Source organism: Pongo abelii, chromosome X (assembly GCF_028885655.2).
Source record: "Pongo abelii isolate AG06213 chromosome X, NHGRI_mPonAbe1-v2.0_pri, whole genome shotgun sequence".
In the NCBI taxonomy this organism is placed as follows: Eukaryota; Metazoa; Chordata; class Mammalia; order Primates; family Hominidae; genus Pongo; species Pongo abelii.
The window spans coordinates 134137490-134148250 of NC_072008.2; the positions used below are offsets into that span (position 1 = coordinate 134137490).

At 35.9% G+C, this 10761-nt stretch overlaps 1 pseudogene; it reads right to left on the bottom strand.

The window, feature by feature from the left end:
- Window positions 1-3027: 3027 nt before the first annotated feature.
- LOC112130743 (actin-related protein T1-like) lies at window positions 3028-4571 on the bottom strand (annotated as a pseudogene).
- Window positions 4572-10761: the final 6190 nt, after the last annotated feature.

Below are 10761 nucleotides of genomic sequence, written 5' to 3' on the forward strand. Positions count from 1 at the left end.
GCTTTCAATAATGGACAGAACAATCAAACAGAAAATGAATGAGAAGTAAGACTGGAGCAACACATAAATGAATTAGAACTAATGGATATATACAGAACACTACACACAACAACAGCAAGATATAAATTCTTCTTTAGTACACCTGGAAAATTCTCCAAGATAGCACATATGGTGGGCCACAAAACAAGTCTTAATAAATATAAAAAGACTGAAATATTGTAAGTGATATTTTCTGATCAGAAAAAATGAAAATGGAAATAAATAACCAAAGAAAAACTTGGAAACTCATAGATATTTGGAAATTAAGCAACAATATTGAACAATGAAGAGCCAAAGAAGAAATTAAAAGAGATTTTTAAAATATATTTGGAAGAATGAAAACAAAAACACAACAAAACTTATGAGATGCAGACATAGCACTTTTCAGAAGGAAATATATAACTATAAACACCTAAATTACAAAGAAGCAAGATTACTGATCAATAACTTAAGCATAAACCTTAAGGAACTAAAAAAAGGTTAAAATAAACCTAAATATATCAGCAGGAAGGGAATAATAAATATTAGAGCAGAGATAAATAAAAATATGAAATAGACAATAGAATAAATCAAAGAAACTACAACCGTGTTCATTGAAAATATCTACAAAATTGATAAGCCTTTAGGAAAATGCCAGTTATTAAAAGCAAAATGAAAGAGGGATGCCACTATCTACAGAAATGAAAAGGATCATAAGAGAATGCTATACTGAAAACCACTAAAGAGAATGTATCACTATTCAAAAACCTTACAATAAATGAAAGAACAGGACACTAGGTAGCTTCACTCATGAATTTTACCAAACGTTTAAAGAGGAATTATAGCAATTCTTCTCAAAAGCTTTCAAAATATAAAAAAAAATTCATTCTATGTGGCCAAATTTTTCATAATACCAAAGCTAAACAAAGACACTACAAAAAAGAAAATTACAGATTAATATTGTTTATGAATATATATGTAAAAACTCCCACCAAAATACTAGCAAACCTAACTCAGCAACATATTAAAAGGATTATTCATTGTGACGAAATGGGATTCATCCCAGGAATTCAAAAGCAGTTTATCATATTTAAATCAATCAAAGTAATACACCACATCAACAGAATGAAGAAAAGGTTGCCACGTAAAAAAACATAAACAGCATAATCTCAAATGATGCACAGAAAGCTTTTGGCAAAGTCCAAAACCTTTTTATAATGTAAACAATCTATTAACTAGATGTATAAGGAAATATCCTCAACATGACAAAGACCACATATGAAAAACCTACAGCTAACATCATACTCAATAGAGAGAGATTACAAGATTTGACCCTAAGATCAGGAAGAAGAAAAGGATGGCTGCTTTCCCAATTCCTATGCAAGTATAGTACTGAAAGTTGTACCCAGATCAATTTGGCAAGAACAAGATTTAAAAATGCATCCAAACTGGAAAGGGAGAAGTAAAATTATCTCTGTTTACAGACGATATATACTTACATGTAGAAAATTCTAAGGAATAAAAATATACACAGAAACATTAGAGCTAATAAACAAATTTAGCCAGGTTGTAGGATATGAAATCAACAAGCAAATATCAGTTGTATTTCTATACATTATTAAAAATCAGTCTGAAAAGAAAATGAATTAATTCAATTTACAACAGAATAAAATCATAATTAGGAATGAACTTAGGCACAAAACTTGTACACTGAAAACTGGAAAACATTGCTGAAAAAAGTCAAAGATACACATATATGTCAAAATATATCCTTTATGCGTATATTGGAATACTTGGCATTATTAAGATGATGATACTAAAAATGTGATATACAAATTCAACACATTCCTTATTAAAATTTTAATGGTGTTTGTTACAAAAATGGAGAAACCTGTTCTAAAATCCAAATCTATTGGATTTTAAGGATTTCATGGGACCCCAAATAACCAAATTAATTTTGAAAATGCAGAACAAAATTGGACAACTCACACTTCCTAATTACAAAATTTACTGTAAAGCAACTGTAATAAAATCAGTGTGGTCGTAGCATAAAGATAAGCTTATATATTAATGGAATAGAATTGAGAGTTCAGAAACAAACCTATACATATAAGTTCAATTGATTTTCAACAAGGGTGTCAAGACCATACAATGGGAAAAAACAGTATCTTCAATAGTGTTGGGAAAACAGGATAGTTGTATACAAAAGAATGAAGCTGGACAATTATCTCATGCGGCATTAAAAAATTAACTCAAAATGAATAAAAACCCTAAATGTAAGAACTGATACCATACAAGAAAACATATATTTGGAAGAATGAAAACAAAAACACAACAAAAGTTATGTTTTGAGAAACATACTCCTATGTTTCTCAGAAGAAAACATAGGAGTAAACCTTCATGACCTTGAAATTGGCAATGGTTTCCTAAATATGATACCAAATGAAAATGAAGAAAAAAATAAATTGGACTTTATCAAAATTAATTTTTGTGCATCAAATGATAACGTCAAGAGAGTAGAAAGCCAAACCAATAAATAGGAGAATAAAACTCACATATACAATAGCAGTGTAATATCTGGACTACATAAAGAACTCCTAAACTAGACTGCCAAACTACACACAAGCCAATTAAAAAATAGGCTAAGGACTGACTAAATATTTCTCCAAAGAATATATAGAAATAGTAAATAAGCACATAAAAAATGCTAGACATCACTAACCATTATGGTAATGCAAATAAAAATCACAGTGAGATACCACTTTCGAATGGCTATTATTCAAAAAACAAAAAACTAGCAGTGTTTTCAACAAGGAGAATAAAATACTCTTACATTGATGATGGGAGTGTAAAATGGTGAGGCTACCGGAAAAGCACTCTGGCAGTCCCCAAAAAGTTAAAAAAAAGAATTAGTAAATGACCCATAAAATACACTTATCGGTATATAGCCAAAAGAATTCAGTGGGGACTCAAATAGATACTTGCACAACATTTTCAACAATGTGCAAAGAAAAATATATAGAAATATAAAATGTGAAAACACTTTTATTCTACATCCTGAAAAAGCCTTAAGGACAGTGGCACCTCCCACTGGTGCTTCTGTGATCTCACCTATCGAGTTGTTCCCTGAGCTCAAGGATCTTTAAAAGCATCTTCTCTGAACCACAGATGTCCCATAATCACTAAAATCTGCAGAGGTAACCCACGTTTGTTTGAAACTGCTCAGAGAGGTCACGATGGATACACCAATCCACACGAAGCATCGAGCAACAGACGCCGTAATTTTGATGTGAGTACCTTTGGAAGCTAGCTGTTCCAGTTCTTTCATGAGCCTTTCCTCTGGCCCAGAAAAGAGAGTGGTGCCCCCAGACAGTACAATCTCTGCAAAAACTTTCTTCTGGATGTCAGTGTCACAGTTCATTATGTTGCTGGAGGCCATTATTGAGAGTCCCGGGCTGTGGATTCTCAGCTGGTCAGGGGCAAAAAGAACTTCGGGCACTTGATACAGTTGGTCCCCAATGTGGATGACATTCCCATCTGGCAGTTTGTATTCCCTCAGGATGTCTCCGGCCTCTCGCATAGCTTTTTATGTGGCTCCAAGGCGACGTTGCACAGCTTCCCGTTGATGTTATTTACCAAAGCATTGTAGAGTATGCAAGGAAAAGTACACCCACTAGCAAAAAGGAGCCAGGTGAGGTGCTTTATGACATCCCTCCCTGCTACAAAGAGCTTGGTGACTGCACGAGGCAGGGAGTAACACTCATAGATGTGGACAGTGCACGTGACCCCATGTCCACTATCCACCATCAGGCCTGTAACACAGGCAGAGGCAGAGTGCTGCCACTGCATGGTTAGACAGGTAGAAAGCAGGGACACTGAAGTTCTCAAACATCATTTCTGCAAGCTTTTCTCAAATTTCTCTAGGGTTCTGAGAGGGCTCAATCATGAGTACAGGCTGTTGGCTGGGTTTCTTTCTGGGCTCCCACTCAAAGAGATGTTTCCAGAGTTTCTCCATGTCATCCCATCCTGGTACCAGCCCACACTCATTGGGGTAGTGCAGATATAAGTCCTCCTACTTGTATAAGGGTTCTTGCCCCCTGAAATACTTCTGGTTGGGTCTTGCTGAAGGCATGTTGCATTTAGGATGTCCCAAGATGGAGTTGTTGACATGGTGGTGTCCAATCTCTCCACACAGGCCGCTTTGCAGAATCTTGAACCATTGTTAAAAATTACAGCTGGCACATCTAGTATATGTGGATTAAACGTGTCTGTAGCATGTTCTTCTGGACTTCCCCAAAATAAAGAAAGAACACTTAGGTTACTTAATGAGAAAACAGACACCTTTGGAAGTTTTAAGGCCACAGGGTTCCAAAATTCTCAGGTTGTCACCCAGGCAGAGCTAGCTGGCAGCCTCCAATCCACTAAAATACCCCATCCTCAATCCCTGAGTCTTGTCTCCTTTCTGTAGACCCAGGATCTGCTGAAACAATTTCAGGGATGATTGCCCTCGGTGTAACAATCCAGATAAGGCCACAATTGTCCTCGGTGAGCATCAGAGGGCAGGGGTCTTCAAGCAACTAGTACTTCCTAGTTTGTCGTATATGAAACCAAGGAAGGCAAACCACTCCTATAGAGAGCTTTGATAAGCCTGTGACTCCAAAGAAGAGGCCTCTAGTTATAGAACAAAGTGAAGCTGCCAGTCCATAGGTTTGTCCCATAGTCCTTCCCTCTCTGCTCTGCTGAGCTGCTTATTGTGGAATGACAAAAATACATTTCCTTTTGAAGGAGAAAAACTAAGCACTAGATACAGGTGAATTTCTGATTTAAGATACCTGCAACTCAGTTTCAGCAGGCACTTAGAATGTACTTTTTTTCTCTTACATTTTCAAAAACAATTTTATTGAGATAATTTTACATAACAACCAATTTACCCCTTTGCAATTATATAACTCAATGTTTTCTAGTATATTTGCTGATATCCGCACATTACAAAAGTAAATCGAAATATTTTTATCACTAAAAAAACCCCATATTCTTTAGCTATCACCCTCTCTTCAAACCATCCTCCAGATCCTTAAACGACCACTAACGTATTTTCCATCTTTATGGATTTACCAGTTCTTCATATTTCTTACAGTGCAATGATAAAATATATGGTATTTTGTGACTGGCTTCATTCACTTTACATAATGTTTTCAAGATTCATTCAATGTTCGCATATAACACATTTTGTTTATCCATCTATCAGTTGATAGACATTTGGATTTCTTTCACTATTTGACTATTATAAAATATGCTGCTTGAAACAATCTTGTATATATTTGTGTGTGAATTTATATCTTCATTTCTTCCAGTTACATATCTAAAAGTGGAAAAGCTGAGTCATATATGGTAACTCTAAGTATAATTATTTCTGGAATTTTTAGTCTTTTTCTCAAAATGTCTGAGACATTTAAGTTCCTAATGGCAGAGTTAGTGAGGTTCTCCACATGTTTGCCAATGCTAATTAATACATTTTTTATTCTAGGCATCACAGTAGGTGTGAAGTGGCATCTCAGTATGGTTTAGACTTGCATTTCATTGATGACTAGTGAAAAAGGAAATGCAAATCAAAACCAAAATGATATTACTTCACAATCACTAAGATGGCTGTTATAGAACAACAGAAAATATCGAGTGTTATTGAGGATGTGGAGAAATTGGAGACCTCATTTATTGCTGGTGGTAATAGAAAATGGTTCAGTCACTGTGCATCTTATTCATTTTCTGCTGATATAACAAATATCACAGACAGGGTAATTTTAAAAAAAATGTTTATTTGGCTCACAATTCTAGAGGCTAGGCAGTCTAAGAGCATAGCATCAGCACCTAGTGGGGTCACCGTATAATGGAAGGCATAGGGAGAGAAAAAATGCGGACAGTATTAATCCTTTTGTCAAGAGCCCAGTCTAGTGATAACAAACCCATTTCCATGATAACAGCATTAATCTATTCATGAGGGCTTTACCCTCATAAACAAATCTCTTAAAGATCCCCATCTTAATACCATCAAAATGGCAATTAAATTTCAACATGAGTTTTGGAAAGGACATTCAAAACATAGTGCTGTCGAAAAAATATTTTGGCAGGCCCTTAAAAAGTTAAACATAGAATTGATATTTGACCTAATGATTCCACTCCTAGGTATATACCCACAAAATGAAAAGAAGTTACTCAAACTAATAATATTTTGCAAATGTTAATTAACAGCCCTATTGACAATAGCCAACAGATGGAAACAACACAAATGTCCATTAATGGATGAATGGATGAACAAATTGTGATATATATATATATATATGTATATATATATGTATATGAATAATAAGCCATAAAAATAGTTTACACAGAACTTCTGAAGGATGGATAAACCTTGAAAATGCTAACAGAAACCAGACACAAAAGGTCACATATTATATGATTCCATGAAATATTCAGAATAAGAGTCTGTACTCATAGAAATATAAAGCTAATTGGTGTTTGCCAGGTTCTATCAGCAGAGGGGATTAGCATGTGATATGGTTTGGCTCTGTGTCCCAATCCAAATCTTATCTCAAATTGTAATCCTCATGTGTTGAGGAAGGGATCTGATTGGAGGTGATTGTATCATGGGGGCAGTTACCCCCATACTGTTCTCATGATATTGAGGAAGGTATCAAGAGGTCTGATGGTAAAAAAGTGACAATTTCTACTGCGCTCTGTCTTCCGCTGGCTTCTGAAGAGGTGCCTGCTTCCATTTTTCCTTCCACCATAATTTTAAGTTTCCTGAGGCCTCCCCAGCCATGTGGAACTGTGAGTCAATTAAACCTCTTTTGTTTATAAATTACCCAGACACAGGTAGTATCTTTACATCAGTGTGAAAACAGACTAATACAGAAAACAGGTACTGGGATAGTGGGGTACTGATATAAAGATAACCTGAAAATGTGGAAGTGACTTTGGGCTGGGTAATGAACAGCAGTTGGAACAGTTTGGAGTGGTCAGTAAAAGACAGGATGATTTTGGAAAGTTGGGAACTTCCTAGAGACTTGTTGAATAGTTTTGACCAAAATGCTGATAAAGAAATAGACAATGAAGTCCAGGTTGAGGTGGTCTCAGATGAAGATGAGAAATATATTAGGAACTGGAGCAAAGGTCACTCTTTCTGTGCTTTAGCAAAGAGACTGATGGGATTTTGTCCCTGCCCTAGAGATCTTGGAACTTTTAACTTGAGAGAGATGATTTAGGGTATCTAGCAGAAGAAATTTCTGAGCAGCAAAGCATTCAAGAGGTGACCTGACTTATTCTAAAAGCATTCAGTCATATGCATTCACAAAGAGACGGTTTGGAATGGGAACTTATGTTTAAAAGGGAAGCAGAGCATAAAGATTTGAAAAATTTGCAGACTGACCATGTGGTAGAAAAGAAAAACCCATTTTTGGGGGAGATATTCAAGCTGGCTGCAGAAATTTGGATAATTAACAAGGAGCCGAATTTCAATCACCAAGACAATGAGGAAAATGTCTCCAGGGCATGTCAGAGATCTTCATGGCAGTCCCTCCCATCACAGTCCCAGAGGCCTACGAGGGAAAAATGGTTCTGTGTGTCAGGCCCAGGACCTTGCTGCTCTGTGTTGCCCAAGGACATGGTGCCCTGCATCCTAGCCGCTCCAGCTTCAGTCATGGCTAAAAGGGGTAAAGGTACAACTTGGTTCATTGCTTCATAGGGTGCAAGCCCAAGCCCTGGCAGCTTCAACATAGTGTTGGTGGGCCTGAAAGTGCACAGAAGACAAAGCTGAGCTTTGGGAACCTTCACCTAGATTTCAGAGGATGTATGAAAACTCCTGGATGTCCAGGCAGAAGTCTGCTGCAGGGATGGAGCCCTCATGGAGAACTTCTGCTAGGGCAGTATGGAGGGGTAATGTGGGGTTGGAGCCCCCAAACAGATTCCCCACTGTGACACTGCCTAGTGGAGCTGTGAGAAGAGGGCCACCATCCTCCAGACCCCAGAAAGGTACATCCACTGACAGCTTGCACAACGAGCATGGAAAAGACACAGGCACTTAATGCTAGCCCATGAAAGCAGTTAAAGATGCTGTTCCTGCAGAGCAACAGGGGTGGAGCTGCCTAAGGCAATGGGACTCCACACCTTGCATCAGCATGACCTGGATGTTAGACATGAAGTCAAAGGAGATTTTGGAGCTTTAAAGTTTAATGAGTGCCCTGCTGGGTTTCGAACTTGCATGGGGACTGTGACCCCTTAGTTTTGGTCAATTTCTCACATTTCAAATGGGAACATTTACTTAATGCCTGTACCCCTATTCTTTCTTGGAGGTAACTAACATGGTTGTTTGTTTGTTTGTTTGTTTTGTTTGTTTTTACAGGCTCATAAGCAAAAACGACTTGTCTCAAATGAAACTTTGGACTTGGACATTTGGGTTAATCCTGGAAAGAGTTAAGAATTTGGGGGACTATTAGGAAGGCATGATTGGTTTTAAAATGTGAAAAGGACATGAGATTGGGAGGGACCAGGGGCAGAATGATATGATTTGGCTCTGTGTCTCCACCCAAATCTCATCTCAATTTATAATTCCCATATGTTGAGGGAGGGACCTGGTGGAAAGTTATTGGATTGGGAGGTGGTTCCCCCATGCTGTTTTCATGAGATCTGATGGTAAAAAAAAGTGACAGTTTTCCCTGCACTCTCTCTCTCCTGCTGCCTTGTGAAGAAGGTGCCAGCTTCCACTTTACCTTCTGCTATAATAGTAAGTTTCCTGAGGCCTCCCAAGCCATGCAGAACTATGAGTCAATTAAACCTCTTCTTTTTATAAATTACCCAGTCTCAGGTAGTATCTTTATATCACTGTGAAAACAGGCTAATATAGCAAGTGAGGGCTTAATGTTAGTGCAATTTTCTTTAAGGGAGAAAAATATTTTGTAACTAGATATAAGAGGAGGTTGCACAACATTTTGCACCTTCATTAAAAATTAGCATGAAGCTGTTTACTAAAATGAACCATATATTAAGATATAAAATAAATGGAAAGTAATTACCAAAATCTGAAATCATATAGAGAATTTTCTCTGACATTTAATTTGGAATTCAATATCAAAATATATATTCAATTTCAAAATATATAGAAAAAATAGGGGTTAAAAAAACAAAAGAACAATTAGAAAATATTTTCACATATATAGTGAAAACATAACATATACAATTTTTTTGAGATGCAGTGACAACAGAGCTTAAAAGGAAATATATAAATGCTAAATTCTTATTTTATAAAACATAAAAATTATAAAGTAAATATAAACTTCTATTTAAAGATGTTTGAGAAAGAAGAAATTTAATGTTCGTAGTTGGAAAGAAATGGTGAAGGAATGAACTAAAACAAATAAAACAGGAAATAGACAAATAATTGAGACAAATATAAAGACAAACAGTTGTTCTCTGAAAATGTTAATAAAATTATAAACATCTAGCAAAACTGATAATGACATGAGAGAGAAGATACAAACTACCAATGTCAAGAATGAAAAAGGTTACTTCATTGCAATTCCCATGAACATTAAATGTAATAATAAAGGAATATAAACAATGATGAAGTAGCACTATATACCTGTAAGAATGGCAAAGATCTAAAGCACTGAGAACACAAAATTCTAGTGAGAAAATAGAGCAACAGAAATATTCTTTCACTACAGATGGGAATGCAGATGGTAGAGCCACTTTGGAAGACACTGGCAATTTCTTACAAAACTAAATGTATTCTTACCATAGGATCCAGCAGTCCCTCTGCTTGTTATTTTTTCCATATGATTTGAAACTTATGCGCATCCAAAAACTTTCATACAAATTTATAATTGCCAAAACTTGGAAGCAACCAAGATGTCCTTCAATAGTTGAATGGATAAATAAATAAACTGTGGTACATCAGACAATGGGATGTTATTCAGAGGAAAAAAATGGGCTGTCAAGCTATGAAAAGACATAAAACAAACAAGTACATAACAATAAGTGAAAGAAGCCAATCTAAAAAATGTACATACTGTATGATTCCAACTATATGGCATTCTAGAAAAGGCAAAACTATGGAGATATTAACAAGTCATCTGTTGCCAAGGGTTTAGGGGGAAGAAGGGATAAATAGGTGGAGCACAGGGGTTTTTTAAGACAGTACAAGTATTCTGTATGATATTGTAATGGTGGTTACATATCATTATAAATTTGTCAAAATGCATAGAATATACAAGACCAAGATTGAACTCTAATGTGTACTAGAAACTTTGGTTGATAATGATATGGTATTGCTGGTTCATTGAGTGTAGGAAACGTATCACAACTGTATGGAACTTCAAAGGGAAAGGTAATGTATTGCTGGGAAAGGAGTATATGGGAATTCTCTGCACTTTCTTCACAATTTTGCTTGAAAGCTAGACTATTTTTAAAACATATATTGTTAATTTATGCACACACACACACACACACATACACACACACAAAACAACTACAGTGTCCAACATCAGAAGTGACTTGAATGGAGGTCTAGCCATCCAAAGGAGCACTGAACAGATAGGAAAAATCATGTGGTAGGTCAATAGTACCTGAAGTTTGTTGCTTGATGTGTTAAACAAAAACAATTTGTTATAAAATCAATTGTATATAATAAGGTCATTTTTGTTTTAAAAAATAAAATACATTTATAAAAAGTAATAATAAAGGAAT